Source organism: Cebus imitator, unplaced genomic scaffold (assembly GCF_001604975.1).
Source record: "Cebus imitator isolate Cc_AM_T3 unplaced genomic scaffold, Cebus_imitator-1.0 Scaffold37, whole genome shotgun sequence".
Classification (NCBI taxonomy): Eukaryota; Metazoa; Chordata; class Mammalia; order Primates; family Cebidae; genus Cebus; species Cebus imitator.
The window spans coordinates 4,730,777-4,743,553 of NW_016107352.1; positions in this window are offsets into that span (position 1 = coordinate 4,730,777).

The following is a 12,777-nucleotide window of genomic DNA, read 5'->3' on the forward strand; positions in this document are numbered from 1 at the left end:
TGGTTCTTGCACGATCACAATTGCTTTACTTTTCTGTAGCTTTTATACTTAAAAGTAAGTTCGAGTATGTGTAAAAATCATTGTTTCATTATTTTTTCTCTTTATTAAATATATTGCTTCATGGACTTACAAAATCTGAAGCAAATATGATTTTATTTTTGACAACTTAGTCTTTATGCCTGAATGTTCAAATAACTGTTTTATTTTCCAGTTATACTGGAATATGTCTTGGTACTGGCAATTCTGGCTTTATTTTTCCAAGGTTACTTGTGTGCTCTTTCAATATAGGTGATCATTTTTTTTCTAACTTTAAGAACGTCCTTTTGCATTATGGATTTTTGTGCTAGCTTTGTTCCATTGCTTTCATTTTTCTTCCAACATAAATTACACTTATGTTGGTTTTCCTTTTCCTGTCTTCTATAACTATCATTTTTCTCTTGAATCCTTTCTGCTGCTTTCTTTCTGCTTTCTTTTCCTCCTTTGTAAACTGTATTTCACAAGTCCTATTTCTGAAAATAGTGAACTAGGTTGTTTCAGAACAATTTGAAGGTATCGAAAAACCAGTCAGGTAGTGAGGGCTTATGGGGCCAGGATCCACAAGAAAAGGCAATCCCAGAGAGCTGAACCTGACATGTGCCACTGCTTTTAGTCTTGAGGCATTTATTTGCCTATTTGAGAACAATGGCTGAAAGGATGAGAATTTGAACAAAACTTTTGATAGACTCAAGAAGTTGGGAGGGAAACTGGAGTTCTGAGCTGCACAAGGAGAATGAGATCTAAAAAAGAAAACCCAAAAAACAAAAACACTAGCCTTTCCATTGGGACCACAAGAGACTACACTTTATGAGGAAGGATAAACTGGAAATGGACGAATCACTCAACTCCAGTTCTGAATTATATCAATCCCCAATTGATGTTTAGCTGTCTTGTCTCTGAGTTTCCTGGTTCTAATATATGCTGTTATTTTATAGTTTCTATTATTTTCTTAATTTGCTTCAGTGAATTTTGTTACTTTTCATTTTTTTTAAATTATGTCTTTTCTGATACATATTAACTACCCATTTTTTCTTTATTTAGTTCATTTTCTTTATAATAGTACATTTGTTTGGTGTTCAACCCCATCCTTTTCTGTTGCTTTTGTATAAATAAAATCAGGTGTTCTGTACTTTTAGGAAATGATTCCCTTGTGGGAATTGGGATATGCCATGATAGCCTTTATAGTTTCATTGCTTAAAAGATTCCTCCTTTATTATTACCACACAGTAGATAGATGGAGATACACACGTAGACATAGATGGCCTTTGTGTAGTCACATCTACTTTCAGAGATCTGCCTTCTCTGGAGACCCACCTCACCTTCTAGTGTTTGATTCTTTTCTCTTAACAAACAACAAAGGCATTGTAAGGTTGTCAAAATATTGGTTTTACTCTCAGAGTTTCTATCCTGCTCAATTTGAATTTTCTTCACGGAGGTGTTTTCCTCAGGAAATATATTTTATTGGCTGTTTCTGAGTTCTGTGAGTACATAAGCCACCCAGTCCCTTCTGATCTTCCCATGTTCTCTTAGTGTGTGGCTGAGATATTTTTATTCTACTCAGCCATAAATTGGAGTCAGAACCCTTCTCCTTTTTCTGTTATTTTCACAATATTTACCTGTTGAGAATTCCACTCAAGGTGAGACCTTCTTTTTTTGAGTATTTGCGGACAACTTCATATTGCAGTGTTCATAGAACCTTTCATACTTTTGTTCTCTCCTGTCTACTGCCTCTGCACCGCTGCTGAAACTAGGCATGATCTGTTTGACTTCTGCTGCTGTTGTCTGTGGTTTGGGTGGGGCAAAATCCACTGGTGTTCTGAGACTCCTGGTGATGTTTTTTTCCATTGGTTTTCTGGAGGATGTGGTGAATGGAGCTTATCTTTTGCTATTCTAGTTGTTCAGTACGATTTTAGGAATGGATTTGGGGAAATTCAAAAACTGTACATTATAACTTTGCCCTGACCTGAAGTCAAAATGGGTTTACTTTTAAATCATGAATCTATCAATCAAGGCAACACAGTCACTGATTCTGTGTTGCTCTATTGTCTTGACTGGCTTCTAAGATTATACTTATTTCTAATAGTTTCTGTTCAACTTAGTTAAGAATTTATTAGCTTCCCTAAAGATACTCTTTTGAAGTATAATCAGCCTCTATCTCAAAGTTGCCAACATTCTTATATTGCTTTCATTTTCTTTACCAGCACACTTCAAATTTCAGTTCCTTCATTAGCTAGCCTCAGTTAGGTATGTACATGTACATTCTGAACAATTCCTTCAATCAGTGAGGTCTCTTCCTTTAAGATCAGACTTTATTTGAGAACTGTCTTTTTGCTAAAATTGCCTTATTTTCCTTCCAGGCATGTTCCAAATTGGCCTTTAAATTGGTGTATTCAAGCCTGTTACCCTCACACAACCATAGCTGATATGTTTCCCTGATGAATAAAGTAAAATTACTATATCTCTCTGAAGTTTTGTAGAGTCCTCTCTAGTCTTTAGGACTTGTTAGAAATTCCCTTCCTTTTTACTAAAGGAATCTCAGTCAGAATGCCTCCTTTAATGTTCAGATAACTTGCTAAATCAAAAGTAATTTCCCCAAGTTGCTATTGTATTAACTTAGTAGTACATTCCTTTCACATGAAAATTGGTGTATTCAAGCCTGTTACCCTCACACAACCATAGCTGATATATTTCCCTGATGAATAAATTAAAATTTCTATATCTCTCTGAAGTTTTGTAGAGTCCTCTCTAGTCTTTAGGACCTGTTAGAATGTTCCTTCCTTTTTACTAAAGGAAAAAAATTAAATGGGAGGTGGGGGTGGAATGGGAAGCATGGTCTCTAGTCTCCAGTGATCTACTGCAGGGCTCTATATCTGACTCTGTTCCATCTAATTCAATCAGCATTCCAATATTCCATGAGTACCTCCTATGTGCTGAGTTTTGTGTTGAATAGAAAGGATAAATAAGAAATCATTCTCCAAGAAGGCATTGGTGTTAGATGTGGATTCAAATTCTGATTCTACTGTTCACCACAGGTGGACTGAGTAAGCTGTTTGATCTCTCTGAGTCTTAATTTTCATATCTGAGTATAATAATTCCTACATAACATAGCTGTTGTAAACATTTTGTATATTTTTTCTATTATACTTTACATAGTATATACACATATGTATCATATAATCCAACAGTAAAATTCAGAATGGAAATGCAGTAAGGAAAAGGCTGGGTTATGGCCTTAAAGTAGGATAAGCTTTGATAAATTTGTATAAATTTACAAGTATATACACATATGTATCTATGTATACGTATATATATATATACAAATATATTTCATATACAATTTTGTAAAAGCTGCATTATGCAGGACTCATATATAACATATATAATATGTAATAGGTGGTCAAATAAGTGTTTGTTCCTTTTAGATAATGTTACAACCTACTTGTAATTAGATAACATTTCTTCCCCTTTTTGCCTCCCCAAAAACACAAAATGGCTGTTATATGGCCTATTGATTTTCTTAATGGATTAAAATTTACTGTGTTTTAAGACATTCTATCTCAAACTGTGTGACACTTGTGAAATATATTGAGACAACAAGCAGTGTTCTAGATCTGAGGTCATAAACTACTGAGGAATTCAGGGAGTTCTTGAATCTTCTGAAATTATATGCAAATAGGGCATGTCTGTGACTCAAGCATTATTCGAGTGAAGCAATTCATTGCTATCACCAGATTTTTAATGGGACTGAGAAACAGAAAAAAAAGTCAAGAATTATGAAGGTGTTATAAAATCACAGCTAGGACTCAAATGATTGTATGCTTTTGGAGGTCGGAAACTGTCTATATAACTTCCTTTTTACAATGTTTGGCACAGAGCCTGAAGAAGTGCTTAATTTTTATTTTTGAATGACTGTAATATTGACCATCTTTTCTCTACTAGAAGGGGGAGAAATAAAAAGCAGCACTAAAAAATAAAAAAGAAGAGACTGGAAAGAGGTAGGCCAAATACTAAGAGCAGTAAAGGACTAAGAAGCAAAGAAAAAGAAGAAAGAAAGAAAACACAGGAAGAGAAGGGGAAGGAAGGAAAAGAGAAGAGAAATAGGAATCTAAAGCAGAAGACAGAGAAAGAAAAGAACGTGGTGTGTTGGACTGTGCTGATTTATTCCCTCCCTTCCTGTCCCCTCTACCCAATAATCTCTTCAAAGCAAAGGCTCCCTAGAGACCCAGTAGAAACAAAACTCTTACAGACTGAAGGAAGGTGTATGAAATCCTAATTTTAGCTTAATTTTATACTAATACCTTTGGAAAGTCACTATTCTTCCACCTAGCTTTTCTTTTTTTTGTTGTTTTGAGACGGAGTTTCGCTCTTGTTGCCCAGGCTGGAGTGCAATGGGGCAATCTCGGCTCACCGCAACCTCCGCCTCCTGGGTTCAGGCAATTCTCCTGCCTCAGCCTCCTGAGTAGCTGGGATTACAGGCATGCGCCACCATGCCCAGCTGATTTTTTGTATTTTTAGTAGAGACGGGGTTTCACTATGTTGACCAGGATGGTCTCGATCTCTTGATCTCGTGATCCACCCACCTCGGCCTCCCAAAGTGCTGGGATTACAGGCGTGAGCCACCGCACCCGGCCCCACCTAGCTTTTCTTTATCTGCAATCTTTAGATAGTTAATGTTAGTAAAGTTAAAAGAAATCCCTGTCTCCATGTAAACTATATTCAAAAAATTAATTTTAATGTGATCCAATTCAAATAATGCATTTTCCTATAGAAACAGTGTTACAAAGAGTATCACTATAGTCCATAATAACATACTTAACATGTAATGGAAGAAAAGGGAACTTGGCCTTTCAGTCATCAGCTCCGAGCTTGGTAAACCGAAGGACAGCATCTCTCCTCATTTCCTTTCTCACATCCTAGGGAGCTCTGCATAAACCGCTGTTCATAAATTGAGGGATGTGTCTGCACTTCAAAGATCAGAGGCAGCAATACCATAAATGGCCATTTGCACACAAGTAAAACTAGTTAAATTTCCTGATTCTTATTCTTTCCCTGAGCCCTTTCCTGCCCCACATGTGTATCCTTCTTACCCCTAGTACCTTTCCACATTTTATGTTGGGTACACATTCCAGTATCCTCATGGAACTAGAGATCTGTTTCTTCTGAACTCTGGAAAATTCTTTCTGTTCTGTTTCTGCATATGACCTTTACCTTCCATCCAGATCTTTTTAGTCTTCAACTGTATAGAGTATCATCTCTTTCTTGAACCTTCACCTTCTACCTCCAACCCCTAATCCTTGCCATTTTCCTAATCAGATATATCCTTGACAAAAGTCTGATATATAAGGGGACAAATAATGTTATCTTGATTGACAGTGTTCTAATACATATATTAAGTAGTTGATATAGAACAGGAAGGAAGACAAAATGTTACCCTATTTCTCATGAGAAGGGAGGCTACACTGCTCTTCTTAGACAGGAGGTAGGAAGATGGATAAAGAGACAGATGTTTAGAAGGGGAGGAAAATAAAAATGGTCTATGTGTCTGCTAGCCTGAATCCACTCAGTAAAAGAAAAGTCCAGTCCAGTTCAATGTAGAAGTAAGGTTGAAGACTAAATGGGTTCCAAAGAATGGACACATACATGCAACTCATTTCTGGGTACAAAAGATGAAATAGAGGGCATGTGTCCAAGTACATGTCCAAAAGTATGAAGTAGCTGCAGGAATTTTATCAGAGAAGCCAGTCCCCAGGACTAATGTTAACAGATGACAGAGAGAAAGCTGTCTGAATTATTTGCAAGTAGACTACTAGTTAAGAAGACTTTGAACTACAGACACAAACACAGTACTAATCAGCAGAAGTAATGAGTATTGAGAGAAAACAATGAGCCATGCTTTACAATCAACTTAAATAGAATTTATGCAACTGAAAAGCTAAGATAGAATAAAAGGCAGTAATTTTCAGCTTATAATAATGTGTAGTCATTACTACACAAAATTACTACTTGTGTACTGCCAAGTATTTTGCACAGTGATATGATAGACTAAGACAGACTGAATAGTTTGCAAGTAAACTGCTAGTCAAGAGGACTTGGAACCATAACTCCATTGACATGTAGCCATCCTTACCAAAGAGAGACTCAAATTCTCAGCAACATTTGCTTCTATTTTTGGAAGGTCATCCAAATCCATAAACTTGTGAGGCTTTAACAGTGGGGAAAAAAACTTACAACTCACTTAGTCTAACTTTTTTATTTTAAAGGCAATTGCCCCTTGGATGAAAATCACAAACGTTTTAGTATAAACATATTTATAGTGAATAACTTTACATTTGCGAGCCAAAATGTGTTGCCCAGGGACTAAAAAATGTGGCAATAAATTGAAGTATTTGTTAAAAAGATATTTACTTTTAAAATTTTTTATCAGTCTACTTTTATTATGAGAGTTATTGATAAAAATAGCTACAATTTACTGAGTACTCATAACATGTTAGACCCTTTGCAAACATCCTCCCCTTTAACCAGAGCAACCACTAGAAAAGACAGGCATCATTATCTTCCTTTTACACAGTTGAGGAGCATGAGGCTCAGAAAGCAGCTAGTAAATAGTAGAGTCAGGATTAAAATACATGTTTTCTAATACTTAGTACTCTATCAGGTTGTGTCGCAGTGGAATTAAAAAAATAGAAATATAGGAAAACATGAATACTTTCTATGGTAGGTGCTATTTCAAGTATCCTTATAATATTAAGGGAAAGACAGTCATAAAGAGGTCATAAAGAGGGCTGACTTACTGAAGGTACTTCAAAATTCTACCCTCTCATTAAATGCAAACAGTTCAAAAACTTTAGTAATTGTCATTGATCAGCATGGTGAAATGATTATGGGCTCATTTATGGATAGGACTGATACATTGCACTGAATCTATCTTTCTTCATTTCTCATGTGGAACATTGATGTTAATCGGTCTATGATGCATGAAGAGCTAACTCTAAGTAAGGAGAAGTAACTCAAATTCTATCACCTACTGATCTTAGATACCTAAAAAGGAACTTGAATTTCAGGAGCATTGGGAAACAGCTCTCCTCTTGCTTCATATTTTGCCATAGGCTGGGTTTTCCAGAAAACAGACTCTGAAATGGAGATCAGCATGTAGAAAGTTTATTAGGGAAGACTTTTAAGATCAGCACCTGTGCAGGGAAAGATACAGAAGCAGGATTGGATAGTGGGAAAAGTTGGGCTGTGTTGTAGTCTCAACAAAGGCCTCAGTCAACCGGATGGGGAACTCTGAAGGTGGAACTCCGTCTCAAAAAAAAAAAAAAAAAAGAGTATCACAGGTCGGGGAAGGAAAGCTGTATTTTTAATAAACTTGTGTTGATTAGTTATTGGATATGGATGCCTGAGAGGGTATTATGTTTTCAAGGCATGTCCATGTAGTAGCATATATCAAAACGTCATTTTTTTCATGGCTGAATAATATCCCACTGTATGTATATAAGATATTTTGTTTATCCATTTATTGGTTGATGAATATTTGGGTTGTTTCCACCTTTTGGCTGTTATGAATAAGGTCACTATGAACATTCATGTACAAGTATCTCTTAAATCTCTGTTTTCAGTTCTTTGGAGTGTGTATCTCAGAGCTGAACTGCTGGGTTGCAGGGTAATTCTATGTGTAGCTTTTTGAAAAGCTGCCAAACTGGTTTCCACAGTGGTTGTCTCGTCTTACATTCCCACCACTAATGTTCAAATGTTCTAATTTATCCACATCCTTGTTAATACTTGTTATTTTCTGTTTGGGTTTTATTTATTATTTTAAATCTTATAGCTATTCTAGTAAATGTGAAATGGTACCTCATTGTTGTTTTGATTTGCATTACCCTAATAACTAAGGATGTTGAACATCTTTTCATATGCTTATTAGCCATTTGTACATTTTTTTTTTGAGAAGTGTTAATTCTAGTCTTTGTCCATTTTTAAATCACATTGTCTTTTAACTATGCTGTTGGATTCAGTTTGCTAGTGCTTTGTTGAAGATTTTTGCTTTAATATTCAAAAGGAAAACTGGTGTGCCCTTTTTTGTGGTCTTTATCTGACTTTGGTATCAGAGTAATGCTGCCTTCATAGAATAAGTTAGAAAGTGTTCTTTCTTCTTCAATTTTCTGAAAGAGTTTAAGAAGAATTGATGTTAATTCTTCCTAAAATGTTTGGTAAAGTTCACCAGTGAAGGTATCTGGTCCTGGACTTTTCTTTGTTGGGAGGTTTTTGATCAGTGGTTCAATCTCTTTGTTACAGGTCTAGGGAAATTTTCTATTTCATCTTAAGTAAGTTTAGTTAATTTTTGTGTTTATCTATTTTATCTAGATTATCCAAAGCTGGCAGTAATATCCTCATTTTCATTTTAAATTTTAATCATTTGTGTCTTTTTTTGCCAGTTTAGCTAAAGGTTTGTCAATTTGATTATTTTTTTTACAGAGACAAATTATGGTTTTACTGATTCTCTCTATTGTTTATTCTCTGTTTTATTGATCTCTGCTCTAATTTTTATTTCCTTCCATTGGCTAGTTTTGGATTTGGTTTGCTTTTCCTTTTCTAGTTTCTCAAAGGATAAAGTTAGGCCATTGATTATCTTTTGTCTTTTTTAATGTAGGAATTTACAGTTATGTTTTCCTCTGAACATTGTTTTTGCTGCATCTTATGTTTTAATATATGTGTTTTCATTTTCATTATTAAACATCTTATGTTAGGCTGGGCACGGTGGTTCACGCCTGTAATCCCAGCACTTTGGGAGGTTGAGGCGGGAAGATTACCTGAGGTCAGGAGTTCGAGATAAGCCTGGTCAACATGGTAAAACCCCATCTCTACTAAAAATACAAAAATTAGCCAGGGATGGTGGCGGGTGCCTGTAATCCTAGCTACTCAGAAGGCTGAGGCAGGAGAATCACCTGAACCCAGGAGGCAGAGGTTGCAGTAAGCCATGATCGTGCCACTGCACTCCAGCCTGGGCAACAGAGTGGGAGTCTGTCTCAAAACAAACAAAAATATCTTGTTTTAATATGTGTGGTTTCATTTTTGTTATTTTCTAATTTTTCTTGCAGTTTTTTCTTTGACCAGTGAGTGTTTGGTTGGTGTTTTGTTTAATTTCCATATATTTGTAGATTTTGTAGTTTTCCTTTGATTTTGATTTGTAGCTTCATTCTACTTGGTCAGAAAAGACACTGTGGATGACTTCAAACTTTTAAAATTTATTCACTTGTTTTGTGGATATAATCTTTCCTAAAGAATGTCCCATGTGCCCTTGAGAAAAAAATATGTATTCTGCTGTTATAGGGTAAAATGTTCTAGGTCTAGCTGACTTATTCAAGACTTTTATGACTTATCTTCTGTCTAGATATTCTGTTCATTTTTGAAAATGAGATATTGTAGTCTCCAACTATTATTGTATAACCATTTGTCTCCCTTTAATTCTGTCAATATTTGCTTGAAATATTTTGTGTCTGTGTTGTTTGGTGCATATGTTTAAAACTCTTTGATGATATTTATCAATATAACAATATATAATGTCCTTTGTCATTATAACAGATTTTTGACTCGAAGTTTTTTGCCTAATATTAGTATAGCTTCCTCTGCTCTCTTTTCGTTACTCTGTGCATGTAATATCTTTTCCATTCTTTCACTTTCTACTTATTTGTGTCTTTAAATCTAAAGTGAATCTCTTATAGACAGCATTTATCCATTCTGCCAATCTCTGCCTTTGAGTAAATAGTTTAATCCATTTATACTTAATTACTTATAATGAAGTATTTTTGCCATTTTGATACTTGTTTTCTGTATGTCTTACACTTTTTCCTCTCTCATTTTCTCCATTATTGCCTTCTTTTATATTTAATTTTTTTTTGTAGTGAACCATTTTGATTCTTTTCTCATTTCCATTTGCATATATCTTTTAGATATTTTTTTGTGGTTATCATAGTGATTAAATATAATGCCCTAAATTTAAGGCAACATATTTTGAATTGACACCAACTTAACTTCAAAAACATTTAAGAACTATAATACTATACATCTTTATCTTCTCCCTTTATGTTGTTAATATCTTTTTACATCTTTAACATGAGGTTAAAGATGTAAAAGATATAAATCTGCCCAATAGCAGATTTATAATTATTTTGTATATGTGTGTGTCAAATCTTATTAAAAATAAAAGGTGGAGTTACAAACAAAAATGAAACAGTACTTGTTTTTATATTTGCCCTACCTTTACTGCAGGTCTTTATTTTCTTCACATGGCTTTGAATTACTGTCTAGTGTCTTTTCATTTCAATTTGAAAGACTTCCTTTGCAAGTGGTAATTAACTCCCTCAGCTTTTGTTTATCAAAGTATATCCTAACTTTTCCATCATTTTGAAGGACAGTTTTGTTAGATATAAAAATCTCACTTAATAGGTTTTTCTTCCACCCACTTAAATATGTCACCCCACTGTCTTCTGGCTTCCATGTTTTCTGAGGAGAAATTGGCCTTTATTCTTAATGAGGATTCCTTGTATATGATGAGTTACCTCTTTCTTGTTTCCTGCTTTCAAGATTCTCACTCTCCCTTGGGCATTTGGTAGGCTGGTTAGAATGTCTTGGCATTGGTCCTTTTGAGTTTATCCAACTTGGAGCTCATTAAATTTCTTGGATTTGTAGGTTACTACATTTAATACAATTTTAGAAGCTTCTGGCTGTAATTTTTCAAATATTATTTATGCCCCTTTCTCTCTTTGTCATCTAAAACTCCCATAACATGTATGTTGGTCCTCTTGGTGATGACACACTGGTCGCTTTGTCTCTGAAAACTTTTTTAAAAAATTAACATATCTTATTTTTAATGCTATTTTAGGTTTACAGTGAAATGCAGCAGAGTTACAAAGAATTCTGATATATTCCTCACCATCACACATACACAGCCTTCTCCACTATCAACATCTCACACCAGAGTGGTACATTTGTTACTATCAATGAACCAACAGTGACACATCATTATCAAAACCCCAAAGTCCATAATTCACATTAGGGTTCATTCATGGTGTTATGCATTCTGTATATAGTATCATAAAAATAGTTTCCCTGCCATAAAAATCTCCTATGCTCCATCTATTCATCATTCCCTCCCCTCATCTGATTGGAATCATGCAGTCTGTAACTTTTTCAGATTGGCTTCTTTCCCTTAGCAATACACACTTAGCTTTGATGTAGTTCAGATATTTCTCGCTGCCTGAATCTCATGTTGAAATGCCATCCCCAGTGTTGGAGGTGGGGCCTGGTGGGAGCTTCCTGGATCACAGGAGCAGATCCCTAGCAGTTCTGGAGGCTAGCAAGTCCAAGATCCACAGTCTGGCTGACTTGGTTTCTGCTGAGGGCTTTTTTTTTTTTTTTTTTTCCCCTGGTTTACAGATTATTAGCTTATCTCTTTGTCCTTACATAATGGGGAGAGAGAGCTCTTCCTCTTCTTATAAGGGCACCAGGTCTATAGGATTGGGCCGTACCTTTATTACCTTATTTTACCTTTATTACCTCCATAAAACACCAAAAGGATAGGGCTTGGGGGGCTTTCCAAACACATGGAGGTGCCTACAGGTTGGTATGCCTGGAGACAGCATGGAAGCTGTATGCCATTTCTCCCATACCTTACATTATATATCTCTTCTATCTGGCTATTCATCTGTATCCTTTATAAAAAGTGAGTAAACATAAGTAAAGTATCTCCCCAAGGTCTATGAGTCATTTCAGCAAAATGGGAATTTGTGGAAGGGTAAGGAAGGAGATGCTTCTCAATGGAGGATGAATAGAAACCAAAAAAGGTATCTACCACAGGTCCACCTTTAGATTTAGAAATACAACTTGAAATAAGAAAAAAAAATGCCATATTATACAGCTATACAATTTGTAAGTCAATTAGTTCTTTACAATAACAGATGCAACATATACATTTATAAATAATTTACTCCTTTGGAATTTCAAACTAAAGAAACTTCAACTATTCCATTTACAACAAATGTTTTCTGCTTTTGTTTCTCATCAGTTGAGAAAACAATTAAGGAATACTCTTGATTCTTATTCCAGGGAACTAGAGGAATGGAGAGTAATCCTAGGGATTCTAGCCTCATAAGCTGAGAATATTTTTCTAGATGACACAAGTTCCTCAGTGCACATGTGGCAGTCTCTGCTTTCAAGCTAATATGCTATGAGTCATACTGGGTCCTCTTCCCTCGAGGTTAAATGTATTTCCTAGACTTTTTTTCTTTATTTCTTCCTCTGCTTTGCTCTCCATCTTAACCCTATTCCTCTGTCAGTCAGTTCAGAAAACAACACCCACCTTTCCAATTGTCTCAAAATCTTGGTAAATTTTGTGAAGATGCAGCTGCAAGGAATGAAAACTGTTTAGAAAATGTTCTCTTAGATTATACAGGGTGGCACTGTCAGGTATTTTCAATAGGAGATGGGAAGCTATGTTGAAAAGCACAATGTTACCAGAAGGACTTCCCTCATCTTTGTTTCCTGTTGTCCATTTTTCACTTACTCCCTAATTTAACATTTTAAGTGAGGTGCATTTAGCTCTGTCCCTCTTTCCCCTAAAGTTCTTCTTTTTCTTACTCAGGGATCATCCACAACAAAAAACAGTCTGATATCTAATTAGGCCAGTAGTTTCAACTGATTTGGGCTCACAGCTGAATAGCTGAAAGCAAGAAACAACAATACAAT